The 19,909-nt window shown below is 41.0% G+C and overlaps 1 protein-coding gene across 11 annotated transcripts in view; it reads right to left on the reverse strand.

Moving 5' to 3' along the window:
• Positions 1–19,909, reverse strand: part of LOC122071424 — an 81,490-nt gene that overhangs the window by 16,067 nt on the left and 45,514 nt on the right. The gene's annotated exons all lie outside the window — the stretch shown is intronic.

Consider the following 19,909-nt stretch of genomic DNA (forward strand, 5'->3'; position numbering starts at 1 on the left):
CCATAGCCTATCACCTATCATGAGTCATGACTCATATATTAAGGAACAAGGTTTCTCTTGTTGCTTAGTGTTTTAGTATCACTAACTTATATGTATTGATTGACAGGGGGTTAAACATTAAAATATCATGGTTCATGGACTCATGGTCTATGATGGACTTTGTGGATCTCGTTTTGGGCATCATAGAGGTAAGTATATCTAACTACATACTTAAATAGTTAAATATTATATTATTTATAATATTTCATTAGGAATTATATGTTGTTATGCACTTATGCCTTTTGTTTAATTTATAGCTTTTTTTTTTATGAATAATTTTTTTATTTTTTGTTGTGTATTCTCATGTTAGAAAATATATCACTTTGCAATTTGCATTGATATGAATTTCATGTTGAATGTTGATTCTTGTCTCTTGATATTGCTTAAAGTGTGTACTTTTTTCCCTTGATGTTGCTTAAAGTCGTGCTTCTTGTATTTTGATATAACTTAAAGGCTTGATTTTTTACAAGCAATTTAAAATTAAGTATATCATTGTTATACAGTTGTACTAGATATTATAGATATATTAAAAAAATAGTAACGTCTTTTTTGGCGCCGTATTCGCCGTAAGGCGGGCGCCTTCTCGCCTAAGCGCTTAGACATCCCTCCAGCGCCTTGGTTCGCCTTGGCGCCGTGACAACTATGATTGATATTCCCATCAATGAGACTCATGTGGAAGAATTCGAAAGCAACAAGGTTGCCACAATGGACAATGAGGTTGAGACTGAGGAACTTGACACTACAACAACTGTGATGACTGTGAACAGCCAAGAGGAAGATCCTAAGGAGCTTGAGATTGAAATTATGGAGGTCAAGAACATAGTTGTTGAAGGTGTTCATGTGAATGATCCCACGGATACATTTAAGATTTTTTAAGCTAAGCATGTAGAGTTCGTCATCCCATTAAAGTATTATGAAGATCGTGCCCCTCACATTCTAGATTACATCCACATTATCAAAGAGCTACCTAAATTTTTCTACGGCTTGAAGAGGGACATGCACTATGCTATAATCACCCTCTCACTCTACAAAATTCGGGGACAAATTTTTTCTAAGAGAGGGCAAATTAATATAAATAAGTCACTTAATGGACTTATTTGATTGGAAATAAGCCTTTAGTTGGGTTATACATATGTTAGGCCTTTGATCCTATGGGTTTTCTTTGAAATAAGCCACTTTAATGGGCCTAAAATATAGGTAGAAAGTTAGATAATAGGATTTAATTCATTAGTTTAGTTAGAGTCCTATTTTGAGTTAAGATTCTTTGTTATTTCAGTTTAGGTTTCCTAATTAGTTAAAGATTGGGTTAAGCCTTTCTTTTTTAGTGTTTGAGTCAGTTTTGAGTCTTCTATATAAGTTTGTAAGGGGCTACAACATTGAACACGAATTTATTAATTAAAAAAAAAAAAATGGCTTATGCTGTTGTGTTGTGGGATGCCCTAAGTGAGATGCCTAAACCTGAGGATAAGATGCCCATTCACTAGTTCTTCTTCCCCCTTCTCAACCCTCCGTCGAATTATTTTTTTCTTATTTTCCTTTTATTTGTTTGCTGTGAGAGAGCGTTTGAGAGCTAGAACCAAGCCTATTGAAGGACATCTTCTCTACTCAGCCAGAATTTCAGATCTTACATGGGATTAGGATCACTTGTGATTCTATAACGTAGGACTAGGTTTGACAAGTCAAACTAGACCCAAACAACAGGAACTTGTAGACCAAAGAACAACCAAAACCAATCCCCATATTCCAGCGATAATCAACCAACAGAAAAGGAAGAAACCAGTAACTATTGATCACAGTACTCAATACCACTTAGGTCAGCTATTAGTTGATCAAATAAATAAAACCAGCAGCAATAAAATGAGGTAACAGTCCCAAATCAACAGCAGGAACCACAGAAAAAGAATAGGACAAATCAAAGCAATCGATTCTGGTTCTGTTCTGAAAAAAAAATCACTACAGGACAAAATATGAGAGATTTTGAATATCTCTTTAATGGCTGCATAGAATCAGCCCAGATATGGATCGATCCTTAGTGGAGAATAGGAGAACAATCGATCAGAATTTCAGCCTTAACAGACACTTCTAGCAGCTACAACAGACAGGGCCGATGGTACTTCTGCAGAGAATTCTGGGCAGAAAACTTTAAACAATAAATACCTGATTGTAACAGCAGTAGATCTCTGAGAAGAACACTTGAAATTGTTGAGAAAATAATAAAACTTGAGAATAAGAAGAAGAAAACTTGAAGAAGAAAAAGAACACTTGAAGAGACCTCTTGGACTTCACGCCGCAAATAGTCAATTGGATCAAACACCAATTCCTTCAGCCTTGATCAAACACAAGACAACTCTTCATGAAGAAGACAACAGCAACAACCATTAATTTTTTTATCAAAATCATTCTAGGCTTTTAGGAGCCTCCTCTTCTTTATTTATAATGTTAATGAGGGGAGGGAATTACAAAATAGAAGGTTCCTCAAAAAGGAAACCAAATATTCTCCTAATACAATAGTTACTAAAAACTGAAATTAGAAACTAGTTGAAAAAGGAAACTAACTACTAATGACTTGATTCAATTAATAACTTGACTCCTAAGGAAACTAATATAAATCAAATCAAGCCCAACTAAAAAGGAAACTAATGAAAATGGAAACTAACTAGTAATCCCGTACTCAATCTTAGAGACCCCTTTTTAGACCCATAAAAGTGGTCTACTACACTCAAAACACATGGGATCAAAGGCCTAACATGTATGGAACCCAACCTTAGGCTTATTCCTAATAAAACAAGCCTATTTTGGTAATTAATCTGCATCATTCTACTTCTACATTAAAGAGACATGTACATGCAAGCTGTAGATCCTTGAGACGTGAGTCTGACGCAACTAGAATCGCAGATATCGGAGTAGAAAGGCACGACATGTTCTTCAGGCCAACATGTAAGATGGAAAGGCAATGTTTTACACATTAATTGGGTTCAAGCCCATTTTTGAGATCCTTGAAGTGCACATGGGTTGAATGTATAAACATGATAAATGTAGTGCTTTGAGTCTTCTATTTGTAAGAAAAAGAATCGAGTCAATCGGAGTTCGGACAAGAAAGAAATGATCATTTCCGTACGGTCGCTATGAAATAGAACCAACCGAGTTTCTCATGACGGGTTCAGTTTACCTGACTTTGAGTCAAATTTTAAGGCACTTCTAAAGAAGAATTATAGGAAGTATATTTCTTAAAAAGTAGTAGAATTGTGAGTCTACTTTAAGAAGAAACAAGAATAAGTTCATTTAGAGTTACATATAAAAAATTTATACCTCCCGCACTGAGAGATAAGATCAATCTGCCAAAGTAGATTCCAATCTAAACTGGGTGGTTAAACCATACATGGGGCTTTTGTTGGACCTTCTTATGTGGATTTTAGGGCTTTCATTCACAACTTCTTCAAGAACAAAAGGAAGAAAAACCCTAGAAGAGAAAAGACAAGTAAAAGGAGCTTTGTGTGGCTTTGGTAGATACATTAAGTCATCTATATCTTCTTGTTTAGTGTGGGTTGAATCTCCATTGAAGTTTCTTTGAAGGATTGGTGTTCAATGTTGAAGATTTAAAGGTGCCCTTATTAAATATGTGAGTTTTTGTTTGATCTTTTTTTTTTTTTTTTTTTTTTTTGGTAAGGGAGTTTTTGTTTGATCACAATGTGGGTAGTGAGCTCAAGATAATCCTTACATATCCAATACATTTCAAAGTGTATTATGTTGGTGGGAATGAACCGGGACCAAAAGGTTACTGGGAAATAGAAAAAAAGAAGCATCTTTTAGGAAGTTCTCTCCCCCAAAAATAAGAGGGAGAAATAAGGGCTTGCTCTTTATGAGCATACGGTTAATTTGATGGGCAAAAAAGCAATTTCATGTTCAAAATAAAACACATCCAATGCAACTTCCACCACCACCCCTCCATCGCCAACACCACCACCTCCGCCGCCACCACCACCACCACCTCCATCGCCACCGCCACCACCACCGTCACACCACCACCACCACTGCCACTACCATAACCTCCACCACCACACCACTAACACGACCTCTACCTCCACCACTACCGTCACCAGCATCACCACCGCCTCCACCTCCACACTACCAACACCACCACTCCATCACAACGACCACCACCACCACTTCCTATGCCAAATTTGGGTATTGAATGACATTTTGTAAATTTATATAAGTTTCATACATAGAAATTAATATGCGCTTCACAAACACATTTCTATTTCTAGGCTACACATTATCAAACACATTTTTTTCCCAGAAACATAATGGTTATCATGCAAGCCCTTAGTGGCCAAGTAAGTTTGTATTTTTATATGTAAGATAAAGTACTTAGAAGTTTATTTCATAAGTCAATTTAGGAAGTTATAATCAGTCAATTAGTTTCCTTTTCTGTTATTTCTTAAGTACAAGCAATGTAAGGCTATTTAAAGCCCATCAATCATAATGAAAAGAAGATAAGAGTTTAAAAAAGAAACAAAAAAAAAAAAAAATGGCTTATGTTGTTGTACAACTTGTACTATGGGATATAGTTGGGTGAGAGGCCCTAGCTGAGATGCCTAAACTTGAAGGGTGAGATGCACAGAACCTATCTTTCTTCTTCCCCCTTCTCAACCCCTCCATCGATTATGTTTTCCCTTTCTTATTTTCTGTTTTACATTAGTTATTACGTGTAACTTGAAAATTGAAATCAGCCATGAAAACCTGACCAATGGAAGACAAGAATCGACCAGCCATTGTCAGAGTTTTGGAAACTTGGATCGAAGTCTATATCTCCCAAACCAGTCAGCAGTTCAAGCTCATCTTTTAAAGGATATCTAGACAGGTTACAAGGGATCTTCGTTCCAATTTTGAGGATCATCCAATGCCAGGAACACTAGTTTCTTAAAAGTGGTCAAAAGTTTCCTAATTCATGTCCACAGCATAACTCTCAGTTCAACCATCGGAATTGTGGGTTTGTTGACCCATATACGACATTCACCTACTCCAAGTTTCAGCTCCATCTGAGCTACGTTTTGTGCGTAATCGAAATCTTCTCTATTCAGTCAGAATTTCAGATTTTGCTAGGGATTAGGTCCTATGTGATAGTCTTACATCAATTGGTATCAGATCCTAACCGAGGATGGACCCAAAAGTTGGTTATTTTCGTGGGGGAATTATTCCATACATATCCCTTGATTGGGTAGAAGAATTGGATGTCTACATTGACTGCAATAACTTGAAAGAGACGCGACGACTTCGATTTTCTTGCTCCCGGATGAGTGATTGTGCTCGAGAAACATAGAGAGTTCATGAAAGGCAACTTCGAGCTCAAGGACATGAGCCTAGGACTTGGGAAGATATGAAGTACGAGTTGGCAAGCATGTACCTATCTCAACATGATCGAAGAATGTACTTCCCTCCGCCAAAGTCCCCTCTGAAGTCATCTACAGATTCCCAAAAGACACCTACAAGTGAGATGAGCATGAAAAAAGTGATAGATTGTATTGCCGCTCTTATGCAGCAATACAAAGAAGCATATCTAGAGAAGACACCTCCCACCAAAGCACCAGAACCTGAAGTAGAGGTTAGTGTGGTGGAAATTCCAGCAATTCCTACTGTCAAGGAAGAGTTAGTCATTGATGTTCCTATCAGTGACACTTATGTGGATGAAGTCAAAAGTGACATGGTCGCAATGGTGGGCAATGAGGTCGAGCCCGAGGAGATTGGCACTACAACAACTGTGGTTATCGTTAACAGCCATGAGGAAGATCCTAAGGTGTTTTAGATTGAAGTAGTGGTTGAAGAAACCATTGAGCAGACTATGAACAACAAGGCCAAAGAACTTAAGGAGCTTGAGTTTAAGTTCAAGAAGGTTGAAGACGTGCTAGAAGACGACCCATAGATACATCTGAAGATGTAGAAGTTGAGCAAGTGGAGTTCGTCATCCCTTTGAAGTACCTTGAAGAACATCAACCGTGCCCATACAACTACATCCATAAGTTCGAAATTCTATTGTTTGATGGACTTGCACCACGTGGGATTCCTACTTACCCTCTACAAAATTCGAAGACGAATTTTTTCTAAGAGGGGGAAAGTTGATGTAGATAGGGTCGTCAAGAGGAGGGCTCGAGCTGACCAGATCATGGTTAAGTTTTGGTCCTGGTTTTGCCTCCACCTTAGTCCCTTTGAGCCAATCCCAAAACAAGAAACACACTGTTAACGCGAATAGTAACCCCTGCAGTTTTGTCTTCAAGTGGAACCTCTAGAAGCCTAGCCAGCTAAGCAATTAATTGAAGATAACAGCAGCCTTTCTAAAATTCCTCAAGCTGTCCATCAATTGCAACCATCGGAATTGTTTCTGAAGAGTGGTCAAAAGTTTCCTCACTCATGTCAACGGCATAACTCTCATTCCAACCATTGGAATTGTCTCACCGTCTGAGGATTAGTTGACTCATATAGGACCTTCATCTACTCCAAGTTTCAGCTCCATCTGAGCTCTAGTTTGTATGTAATCGAAATCTTCTCTATTCAGCCAGAATTTCATATCATAACTCTCATTCCAACCATTGTTTCCCTTATTTCGACAGAATCTCTCAAGTTTTGTTGGTTTCGACCAAGAAAGGAGAAATTTGGCCCCAAAACATCAATTTTTACGCAAGTTTCTGCAATCTTCTTGTACCATCTTGCATTATCAACCAAGATCAACCTAGACAAGACTTCTTGGAGCTTCAAGGTAAACCCCTTTTTTCCCGAACTTCTTTTTTGTTCGATATAGTAGAATTCTTTCAAAGCAACCATGTGTGCCACATCCTCACAGTCTAAGTGAGGCATTCCCTAGATTAGGACAACATGTTGATGATGGGACTTTATAGGTGGGTAGTAATGGAGTTTTAGACCAGTTGAGCCCAAAATATGTCATAGGATTCATATGTGAAGCATTCAGAGGAGCGGCTACAATATCTACAATGATACGCATCTCATAGATTGGAAACGCTTAGAAACTCCTCGTAGATTGGAAACGCTTAGAAACTCCACCAAGTATTAAGTGGTGAGTGTTGTATGACTAATTCACTATCTAAGTTGTATGTTTTGATTGTTTTAATAGTTTATTTACGTTTCTAGTATCTAAGCTATATCTATACTAGTGATTATAACAAATTAACAAGGCTAGTGTACAACACCATTCAATGTACGCTAGCAAACTTAGGTTAACACCATAAGTACCATTTTGGGTGTTCTTTTGTGAAAATAGTTAATGGATCAGCTTTAAAATGTCAAAAAATAGGTTGTACACAAAAAATCAAATATAAAAAAAATAACACTTTCTAGGGGTCAAAACCAAGGTTTTCACATAGCCCAGAATACCTGGTTTCTCCAAAATTTCACAGGTTTCGACCTATATTTCAAATTTGACCAAGGTCGAAACGTGAGATTTAGAACCTTGATCCATACTAGGCCTAGGGTAGGTCATATTGTTGTTGAGGCCTAGGGTAGGTCATATTGTTGTTGGACATTCTTCATATGGTAACTCATGGTTCACAAAGGAACATTGCCATGTAATGAGAATAGTAAGTGGTATGGGTATTTGCTGACACTTTGTACAAAAAAATTTAAACAATCCAAAACAGAGAAACAATTCTTGATTAATAACAGCAGAAAAACTGGGCATTCTTTGAGTTTTCTGGGGAGAGACCTATGTACCCAGTTGTGCAATAATAGGCAATGGAAACAAAGAATGTGAACCCAGAAAAAATACAAACTGAGAACAGAGTAGCAGATTCACAAACATCACTAACGAAGATTTTAATCAAGAGCCCCAAAGTCAGAATTGCCAATATGTGAACCAAGTCAGAACTGACCTCAATGAAGGGCAGGAAGTACAGTGACCAGAATATTTGCGTTCCTCGTCCAGACCTCCCTTTAGTCTTGGCCGCCATATTGTATTGTAGCCTATGATACTAGCTTGTCCACATGTAGCCTAAAAATACTTAGAAAATCAAATCTTTAAGGTTTATTGTCACACCAAATTTGTTACCAGAAGCTGGTCTTGTTGCCATTGCCAACTAATATTGAGAAATTCCTTCTAAACAAACTCTATTGTGTCTCTGATGTAGGGGGTTCCTAGGTGACTAGGTCTCCTACAAGATTAACTAACTAGGTAGGGTTAACTCAAGGGGCTTAGGTAGATAGGACCAAAAAAACTCAGCAAACAAGATTAAGCATGCAAGATAAAACGAGACTAATAAACAAAGTAGTCAAAAGCAATAATAATCTAGACGGAAAAACACATAAATTCTTACTTAAGTTTCAAGTGGGGACATGGGGAAGGGAACAAATGACATACGAATGTTAGGTTCAGCACAAATCAATCTAGACACCCAAATTAGATATGCAAACAATCAATGTCCTCTAGCAACCAACTAAAATAGAAAATCAGCAAGGGTTCTTTGGAGATATAGCAGTGACGAAACAACTTAAAACAACCGGTAAAAATAAGCATAAACAAAGGGCAAAAGGCTGGCTTCAATGTCAATGGGCTGCAATATATAATAGGGATTAATGGAAGTGGGGAGGGTTTAGTTTAGTGTTTTACCATACTGCTGTTCAGATCTAAGGAGAAAAGAAGAGATCAAGGTCCTCCAAAATAAAGAGATGCAGTCCACCTTTAGTTGATGAAGACAAGTCCAGCCGATTGTAGAGAGATCAGCACCAACGGAGAGTAAACAACAACCGAGAGTAGCAGCAGCCGAGGGTAGCAATGACAGCAATGTGTAGCAGCAGCAGTGATGTAATGGCAGCAGTGTATAGCAGCAGCAGTGTGTAGCAGCAGCAGTGTGTAGCAGCAGCAGTGAGATAAGGGCAGCAGTGTGTAGCAACAGCAGTGAGGTAAGGGCAGCAGTGTGTAGCAGCAACAGTGAACATCGAAAGGGGAGATCAGCAGCAACAAAAACAGCAGCAGAAAAATAAGAATGAAAAGAAAAGAGAAGGAGGCGAGACAAGAGAGAAGAGAGAGCCGAGAGGCTGAGAGAAGAAAGAGGCGAGAGAAAAGTGAGAAAATGAGAGAGAGAGAACCGTGAGAGGGGTGGGGTTTGTTCTTGGCTTTTTTTTAATTAACATTCATTATTCAACCGTGGCCTAAGCCATTACATAAATATCAATTTAGTTACTAAAAATAAAGAGTCAATTGACTAGTAAATAAAGACTTCCTAAAAACTAATCAACCAATAAAGTAGTTTCCTAATTAATTAAAAGATTAACAAGGAAAAGAATATACTACAAATAAACTACTAAACTAATAACTAATGGGGCCCACAAGATCTTCTAAAATCTGGAAAGAGAAAGGGACTCGATCCAGCGTTGGAATGGCTGGATCGAGCTTTCCTTCTTCCTCCTTTTTTCTTCTTCTTCTTTCTATTCTTCTAGCCACAAAGATGACTGCTTCTTCTTCTTCTTGCGCCTATACACCTTGATGTCCCCATCAACTCTCCCCGGCTTGGAAGAATTCACCTCTGGTGAATTAAAGCTCATATAATACTCAAGTAGGTCTGGGTTGAGTTGTTGGACTTCTTGCATTGTGATCCAGGTGTTGTCAATTTCCGGACGTCCATGCCACTTGACCAAGAACTCTCTAGATCCTCCAGTGTGTGTGGACACAATCCTCTCATCAAGGATTTCCTCAATTTCTTCAGTTCTCCTCGTGACCTTAGGCATAGGTGGTAACGAGGTGGGGGGAAGTGGTTGGCTTGGCTCAGAAGTCTCATCAATATTGAAAGGGAAGTCTTCAAGGTCATCAGGATAAAAAGAGGTGACGGTAAAGGTACCATGGTATGGGACTAGGTCTTCAACATTGAAAATATTGTTGATCTCCATGCTAGCTGGAAGATCAAGAACATACGCATTGGCACCTATCCTCTTGAGTACCTTGAACGGATCTGTGCTACGAGCATGTAGCTTGCTCGCTTTTCCCCTAACAAAACGTTGTGGCTTGATTCCTACCATCACCATATCACCCTCTTGAAACTCTTGTAGCCTTCTGTGCACATCTGCCTTCGATTTGTATTGCTCATTACTCAGTGCTATCTGTCTCCTTATACCTGCATGCAAATCATGCATATGCTGAGCAAAAGATTCGGTTGACTAGGAGGTCCTAGAACTAGACACGACTGGGATAAGGTCTATGGGTGTCCGAGGCTGGTAGCCTGAACAAATCTCAAAGGGGGACAGACCAGTGGTACGGTTCTTAGAACTATTATATGCAAACTCGGCCTGGCTGAGGACTCTATCCCAACTGGTAAGGTGTTCTCCTATGAGGCAACGCAATAAATTCCCTAAGCTCCTATTAACAACCTCGGTTTGGCCATCGGTCTGAGGGTGGAAAGCTGAGGAGAAACAGAGTTTCGTTCCCATCATCCGCCATAGGGTCCTCCAAAAATGACTAGTGAACTTAACATCCCTATCGGACACTATGGTGAGGGGTAACCCATGGTACTTGACAACCTCACTAAAGAAAAGTTTGGCTACTATGGATGCATCAGAGGTCTTAGAGCATGGGATAAAATGGGCCATCTTCGAGAAGCGGTCAACAACCACATAAACAGAATCGTAGCCTCTCGAAGTTCTTGGTAGACCAAGCATGAATCACAACTCTAGCAACATCCCTCTTCAGTCTTGGCCAAAAGAATCGGTCCTCAACGAGGGTGATGGTCTTATCGCGACCGAAGTGGCCAGCGACTCCCCCAGCATGCAATTCCCAGATCAGGAAATCTCGGAGTGAAGTCCTGGGAATGCACAACTTGCTTCCTTTAAAAAGAAAGCCCCCCCTAAGTAGGTAGTCCGTGCCGTTGACTGGGTTGCCTTCACTCAAGGAAGTGAACGGCTCACTAAAATCAGGACAGGTGGGGTATTGGTCCTTGACTCGCTCGAACCCTACAACCTCAACACTCATTGCTTGGAGTAGCACACTAGCCCGACTCCTAGCTTTGGTGCGACTGAGGAACACGTTCACCCGGCTCAGTGCATCTGCAACAGTATTCTCAACACCAGGTCTATGCTTGAGTACAAAAGTGTACTCTTGGAGAAACTCAACCCACTTGGCATGCCTCTGATTGAGTTTCTTTTGGGCACTAAAGTATCTCAGAGCTTGGTGGTCAGAGAATAGTACGAATTCTTGAGGTAAAAGGTAATGTCGCCAATAGCGCAATGATTGGACAACCGCATAGAATTCCTTGTCGTATGTAGAATATCGTTGCCTAGCTTCATTAAGCTTCTCACTAAAATAGACAACAGGGTGGCCCTCTTGTCCTAGGACACCACCTATCCCAATACCAGATGCATCACAGTTAACTTCGAACACCTTAGAGAAATCTGGGAGGCGCAGGACTGGAGCTTTAGTCATAAGCTTTTTAATCTCATTAAAGGCCTTCGTAGCACTCTTAGTCCATTGAAACTCCTTCTTTTTCATGCAATCGGTGATAGGAGATATAATGGAACTAAACCGGTAGATGAACCTTCTGTAGGAAGTGGCTAAACCATGAAAGCTTCGTACTTCATAAATGTTAGTTGGCTCAGGCCACTCTACAATCGCTCTCACTTTCTCAGGGTCAGCAGATACTCCCTGAGCTGACACAACAAATCCCAGGAAGATGACTTGATCACTCATGAAGGTGCACTTCTTGAGATTGACAAAGAGTTTCTCTTGAAAGAGCATATGAAAAACGTTCTGTAAGTGATCCAAGTGGGAAGACGGGGTCTTACTATAGATGAGGATGTCATCAAAGTAAACCACAAGGAACTTGCCAATGAATGGTTGAAGCACTTGATTCATTACCCTCATGAAGGTGCTAGGTGCATTTGACAAGCCAAAAGGCATGACTAACCACTCAAAGAGGCCATCCTTCGTCTTGAAGGCTGTCTTCCACTCATCTCCAGACCTGACCCTAATCTGGTGGTACCCGCTCTTGAAATCAATCTTCGAAAAGATCGAAGAGTTGGCTATCATATCCAACATGTCATCAAGCCTAGGGATAGGGAACCTATACTTGATGGTGATCTTATTGATGGCCCTACTATCAACACACATACGCCAGGTGCCATCTTTCTTTGGCGTGAGCAAGGTAAGTACAGCACACGGGCTAAGGCTTTCCCTAATGAATCCCTTTTGCAACAGTTCATCCACTTGCCGTTTGAGTTCGACGTATTCTTTGGGATTCATTCGGTAATGGGGTAAGTTCGGGAGAGAGGATCCTGGAACCAAGTCAATAGCGTGCTGGATGTCACGCATAGGCAGTAACTCATCAGGTAGTTCCTCAGGAAATAGCCTCTCGAATTTCCTCAACAAGGGTTGCACTTCTCTAGGAGCCTCAGTGAATAAGCGTGACCTATTGGTATTACTCTGTATGGCAACTAGAGCATAAATCACCCCTGACTCGTGACACTCTCCTTCAAATTGTTGTTGATTTAAAATGTTGAGTGTTTTGGTGGGGGCGTGTTTGGATGTACTTCCCTTGTGTTCTGGAACCCTAACTTCCCTAGGGGGACTGGGTGTCAGTCTGATCTTCTTCCCTTTGAACTCAAAGACATAGGTGTTAGACTTCCCGTAATTGGTGACATCCCGGTCATATAACCAGGGCCTACCTAGAATGATGTGGGCAACATCCATCTCTAGGACATCACACCACACTCGATCCTCATATCCTGCAAAGTGTAGGGGAACTAGACACCTCAGATTTACAAGAATGGTGGACTGATCAACCCAGGAAACCTTGTAAGGCTTGGGGTGGGATTCAGGTTTGAGGCCCATTCGAGCAACAACGCTCTTGGCGACCACATTCATGCAACTCCCGTTATCTATGGCAATGCGGCAGTTCTTGCCCTGATGACATGTGTAGGTGATGAAAATATTAGTTCGTCGCCAATCGTCGCTATTCTTAGGTTGTGAGACCATACAACGCACAATGCCAAGCTTGAGGTCACCGGCCTCGATGTCCTCATCAGATATGGTCTCATCTGGCCTATGGTCCTCATACTCATGGTCCTGAAAACCCACTTGGTCACTTTCCTCAGGGGTTTGCTCTCCTACATAAAGATTCCTATTGGGACACTCTTTAGAGAAATGACCAAACCCACAACACTTGAAGCACTGTTGTTGCCCACTATTCTTGGGTGCTTCTCCCAAAATTCCTTTACCCTTGTTGTTAAATTGACGTTGTGGTGCAGCAAGGGGTTTTGGGAATCCAGTTGAGCCTTAGGGTGGTTTTCTAAATTGAGACTCCCCAGCTTGGAAGCTCTTCCTCTGAGAATAAGTTCTCATGGAGGATTCCACCTCAAGGGCTATCCTGAAGGCCTGTGGAACGTCTCGCACCAGGTGGGGTGCCATACGAGACTGAATTCCGGAGTTGAGCCCGGTAAGGAATCTAGATAGTGTCTGCTCAACATCCTCCCGAATACGGCTTCTAATTTTTAATTCATTGAACTTGCTCATGTACTCAGTCACAGTCAACTTCCCTTGCCTCAGGGTATTCATTTCATTCAACAACCGGAGCCTATAAGTGATAGGCAAAAATTCCCTCTTGAGCCGCTCTTGCATCTCTACCCAGGTGGTGATTGGCTCAAGTCCTAGGTGGTCCTCCTGGTACTCTAGGTCTGTCCAGAAGTCCTGGGCAACTCCAATAAGCTTGAACTTAGCAAACCGGTAGCGGACTTCCTCTGGCATATCATAGAAATCGAAGTACTATCCATCTGCTTGATCCAATCCAGAAGGATCCTAGCATCAATCTGACCATCGTAGGTAGGGGCATCTACCTTAATCATCCGTCTGACATCAAAGCCCCTATCATGGTGCTCATAGCCCTCATCATCTCCATATTGGGTTTGACGTCTTGGCGGTGGGTCTCGACCCCTACCCTGATCCCCACCACACCTTAGGCCTTGAAAGTTATCCCCTATCCGGTCATAACCATCAGTCTGGTTATTTTCGTTTACTTCCTCAGGGTTATGGCCTCTGCCCCTAGGTTCAGTGCCAGTTATGTTACGGTCTTGCCGTCCATCAGGGTTTTGGGCACTTGTCTCGAGGGCAGCTAACTTATCGGTAAGGGCTTGGAGATGGATAGCTTGTGTTTCCTGTATGGTTTGAACGACTTTCATGAATTCAGCCAGTTGCTCCGATTGGGTGGTGGTGCTAGGAGGGTCAGACATATCCTGGTATGCTCTACCACTACGAGTGGACATAAGGAGATGGGCAGCCAAAGGTACGATTGCCACCAAAGACTCAAGATCTACTCAGGATCTCCAATTGAGATAAGTAGTTAGCCCTTTCAATCTTGAGATTAGAAATCTCCCTCTCAAGTATATGCTTTTGGAGGGAATAATGTCCAATGCTATTTGGTCCTGCTAACTTAAGAAAGAAAAGGGTGTCCTCTAAACTGTGGTATCACTCTCTTAACTCAGACTCGACCACGGACAAATGGTGACGGAGACTAGACCTCAAAAGATAAGACATGTAAACAAGGGACAGGAGTACTTAATTACCCTCAACCTAGACAAAACCATGCTCTGATACCAAGATGATGTAGGGGGTTCCTAGGTGACTAGGTCTCCTACAAGATTAACTAACTAGGTAGGGTTAACTCAAGGGGCTTAGGTAGATAGGACCAAAGAAACTCAGCAAACAAGATTAAGCATGCAAGATAAAACGAGACTAATAAACAAAGTAGTCAAAAGCAATAATAATCTAGACGGAAAAACACATAAATTCTTACTTAAGTTTCAAGTGGGGACATGGGGAAGGGAACAAATGACATACGAATGTTAGGTTCAGCACAAATCAATCTAGACACCCAAATTAGATATGCAAACAATCAATGTCCTCTAGCAACCAACTAAAATAGAAAATCAGCAAGGGTTCTTTGGAGATATAGCAGTGACGAAACAACTTAAAACAACCGGTAAAAATAAGCATAAACAAAGGGCAAAAGGCTGGCTTCAATGTCAATGGGCTGCAATATATAATAGGGATTAATGGAAGTGGGGAGGGTTTAGTTTAGTGTTTTACCATACTTCTGTTCAGATATGAGGAGAAAAGAAGAGATCAAGGTCCTCCAAAATAAAGAGATGCAGTCCACCTTTAGTTGATGAAGACAAGTCCAGCCGATTGTAGAGAGATCAGCACCAACGGAGAGTAAACAACAACCGAGAGTAGCAGCAGCCGAGGGTAGCAGCAGCAATGATGTAAAGACAGCAATGTGTAGAAGCAGCAGTGATGTAATGGCAGCAGTGTGTAGCAGCAGCAGTGAGGTAAGGGCAGCAGTGTGTAGCAACAGCAGTGAGGTAAGGGCAGCAGTGTGTAGTAGCAACAGTGAACATCGAAAGGGGAGATCAGCAGCAACAAAAACAGCAGCAGGAAAATAAGAATGAAAAGAAAAGAGAAGTAGGCGAGACAAGAGAGAAGAGAGAGCCGAGAGGCTGAGGGAAGAAAGAGGCGAGAGAAAAGTGAGAAAACGAGAGAGAGAGAGAACCGTGAGAGGGGTGGGGTTTGTTCTTGGCTTTTTTTTAATTAACATTCATTATTCAACCGTGGCCTAAGCCATTACATAAATATCAATTTAGTTACTAAAAATAAAAAGAGTCAATTGACTAGTAAATAAAGACTTCCTAAAAACTAATCAACCAATAAAGTAGTTTCCTAATTAATTAAAAGATTAACAAGGAAAAGAATATACTACAAATAAACTACTAAACTAATAACTAATGGGGCCCACAAGATCTTCTAAAATCTGGAAAGAGAAAGGGACTCGATCCAGCGTTGGAATGGTTGGATCGAGCTTTCCTTCTTCCTCCTTTTTTCTTCTTCTTCTTTCTATTCTTCCAGCCACAAAGATGGTTGTTTCTTCTTCTTCTTGCGCCTGTACACCTTGATGTCCCCATCAATCTCTTACCCATCTTCAATAACTTAACCCTTAGGTCTCCAAAACAAGGGAAGCAGAAGCAACTTGCCTCTCATAATCTCAACATAAACCGAGGGCCCATTGGATAATGTTTCTGCCGTTTCTGTTTCAAAAAATGGCAGAAACAGAAATTTTCGTAATTTTGAGTGTTTGATAAACCTCTTGTTTCTTGAAACGTTTCTCTGTCGTAGGAGCCAGCCTGGGCAAGTTCGATGCCGTCCCCCACCTCCACTCTGCCGCCTCCACACATCCACAATCCCCCATCTTCCGAGCCAACCAAAACAGCTCCGCCGCCCACTTCTCAGCTGAACCACCACCACCATCAACACCGTCAGCGAACAACACGTTCCTTGCACCCTCTTGGAATGACCGAATAGCTCCTAAGACCCTATTCCTCCGGCGACGAAGTTGCCCGGATCCTACCTCACCATCACCATTGACGACAAGCCAGTGCTCCTGCTGCCTCGACATGGTAGCTTCAAGCTGACGAAGAGTCTTGGAGAAGACCCCAGAGAGGGCTGCACGGTTGACTTCCCTCAAAGTCTCGGAACCTTCACGGAGGTTCTCATCAATGAGCTTCTCCGCCAAACCCCTCACGACTTCATACTTGCAAGAGCTTGGCCAGTTTAGATCATCATCTCCCCCATCCTTGATCAAAATAACAAATTCCCCCTTTATATGATCCATAAATCAAAGAAGTCTTTGAAAAAAAAAAAAATGAAAACAAATTCTGCCCTAGTTCTTACAAATTGGCACAGGAGATTCCTCAACCGTCTCGAACGTACCAAGCCAAACTCTAGCACCATTCTTCGCCGGATCTCTAATCTCTGCCGTAATTGTCCCCCATGGCCATTGCCTTTTTTTTTTTTGGTAGAATGGCCGTTGTCTTACTCCTCTGTAATGCTTCCCTTCGATGAAGCCGCACCTAGAGCCGTCACTGAAGTTAACCTCTCTGGTACCGTCGATGATGCCGTAGTCACAACTGATGAAGCCGAAGCCGAAGCCGAAGCCGAAGCCAAAGCCGTCGGTTGTGCCTGAAACACGCCGACAAAAGTCAATTCCTGAGGCTCCGCTTTTCCGCTCCTCTCCCCATCAACCTAGGGTCTGCCGTCGATTCTAGTGTCCTCTTTCATGAGAAGCTTCTCTACCGTGAAGCCCTCAACGTTGATTCCTCCGCTCAGCTCCAGTCGAGAAATGTCTATACTCAATGGGCATCGAACGCTCGGATGTCGGTGTCAAGGGAATAATGTCGGGTTTGGGAGAAAGAAAGGTCCACAAGTCTGTTTCCAGAAACGATGAAACAAGTTCTACTTGTTCCGTCGTTTCTGTTTCTTGAACCATAAATCAATATAAATTCTTATTTGTTTCTGAAATAAGCAGAAACGTAACAGGTTTATCAAACGCTTTTTGTTCCGTTTCTGTCGTTTCTTGACACAGAAACGGTAGAAACGCGTTTCTGGAAACGTTATCAAACGGGCCCAGAAATTCCTAACTTATTTAATAAATAAAAGGTACTCATTGATGGGGACATCCACGTATACCAGCTGTGTAGGTGCAAGACCCAGCCACATATACATTCCATTTGGCTGGAGAAAAGCAAGAAGAAAAAAGAAGGAAGAAGGAAGAAAGAAGAAAGAAGAAAGAGAGGGAGTCGAACCAGCCTTCCCAAAGCTGGGTTCGACACCCCCTTTTCCCTCCCAATCGGCAAATCCTTGTGGATCCCACCAAATCTTATTTTATTTTAGTACTTTACTTTAATTCATAGTATTATTTGACTGTTTTAAACAATTAGGAAACTAAGACTTCTTTCTATTGGTCTATTAGGTAGTTTATTATTTCAAGTGATTGAGTTTCTAAATATCTCTTTTTTTTATTTTTAGAAATTTTATTCTTTATATATGTAAGGCTATTGGCCATCGTTTGAATTAGTCAATGAATAAAATTTTTGAATACCAAAAAAGCTGTCGCCTCTCTCTCACGATCTCCCCTCACTCTCGGCCTCTCTGCCTTTCTCGCCTCTGACTCTCACCCCCCCTTCTCTCGACTTTTTCTTTCTTTCTCGCCTTTCTCTCTCTCTGTCTCAATTTTCTCTCCCTCTTTCTTCCCTTTATCTCTCGGTTACTGCTGCTAACAGTACTTGCTGTCCGAGAGTTGCTGTGAGCCCCAACCTCATCCACCAAGCTACCTCGACAAACACCAAGGGTCTCTATTCAACAGGCTGGACTTTTCTTCATCACCAACAGTGGACGGCATCTCCTTATCTTGGAGGACCTTGAGTTCTTCTTTTCTCCTCAGACTTTGGACAGCAAGAAGGTAAGTAAAATCCCCCCCCTGTTCCACACTCATTAGCTGTCTATTATCTTCATTATTCCCCCCCCCCCTGAAACCTGAAAATATACTTTGTTTTTTTTTTTTTTTAGCCATTATTTACTGTTATTCTAAAGAAAATCCTGTTGTTTTACCTTTCATTAGTTGGCTGATTTTAGGACATTGTTTGGTTTACTTATCTTGCTTAATGTCTTGATTGATTGGTGCTAAACTTAACACATATTTGCTGCCATGTTCCCTTCCCAATATCCCCATTTGACACTTGAGTAATTTTAAGTGGTTTTCATGCTTAGACTAGTATTGACTGCTGCTGCACTGTTAGTTAGTCTAATATTCTTGCAAGTTAAATCTGTATTTTTCTGAGCAACTGTGAACCCAACCCAATTCAAGACCTGTTGAGTATCCTTTGTCTAGTGTATTGAGCCCTTGTAGGAAACCTAGTTGTCTAGGTTCCCTTCCTACATCACTCATTTTACAATTTTTATTATTTGTTTTTCTTCTTTGTGTCAATCTAATTAGCTTCTTTTTCTCAAAAATCAATTCCACAAGCAATGCCATTGCCATGATTGATCTGATTCTCCTCTTCTTGTTTACTATTGAGGTAGTTGTCTTTCTCAAGTCAGTGAACACAGATGAAAATCTCTGTGATGGGTGATGGGTGATTGGTGATTGGTGATTGGTGATTGGTGATAGCAGCCAGCACTAGTAGTAATGTATGGTGATAAAATTTGGTGATGGTTTGGTGATAGCATTTGGTGCTGGAATTGTTAGGTGGTGGTGAAGGTAGATCATCGAGATTTGGGTAGGATTTCTTTCTTGATAATGCATTTTATCAAACACACCAGCAACTTTTATGTTATTTTACAACTTTTCCCATGGCACACTTGAACATTAATAGTCTAATATTGAGCAGGAATTCTAAATTTGTTGAATTTTTTTTTTTTTATATTTTCACTCTTATCCATAATTTTGATTCTCAAACATATTGGATAAAAAAGATACATGAACATGACAATCTTCACCAACCTTTATGAAAATTATCAGGACAATTTCTAGAACTTTGAAAGTACGGAGAAAATGAGTTTGGTGGTCCCAGGTCATGCTCCTTATCATTGCAGCCATTACTATCTGATATTTGAACACTAAGGTGATTGACTGCAGCTCCTAGTGATTTGTTAGCATAACTGTGTCCATTGGTGGGAGTTCTTTCTAGTTGAAGCCACTGTGAGTCCCCTCCCTCCCTTCCCTCCTTTTTTTCTTGTGGGTCCAGGCTCGAAGGTCAAAATTAGTCTGTTTGATCTGTTTTGTTCTTTTAACTGCACTATGGAAGATGAATGCAGTATAGGTTGGTTCATAGTGTGCTAGTTTTCCATTTCTGGATTGAAAAGTATGCCTGATTGCAAACTTCAGAAACCTGGTAAACCCAATCCAACTTTCAGAACTAGAACTAAATTCTGTCACATCTGCCTGGTTTGTTACTCTCTAAAATGTCAAGACAATCCAATAAAATCATCTTGGATTTTCTTGTCTTAAAATTGGCACTGGTTTTGCTTATCTGGATATGCAGATTGAGAAGACAT

The sequence above is a fragment of the Macadamia integrifolia genome, unplaced genomic scaffold, assembly GCF_013358625.1.
Source record: "Macadamia integrifolia cultivar HAES 741 unplaced genomic scaffold, SCU_Mint_v3 scaffold_223A, whole genome shotgun sequence".
Lineage (NCBI taxonomy): Eukaryota > Viridiplantae > Streptophyta > Magnoliopsida > Proteales > Proteaceae > Macadamia > Macadamia integrifolia.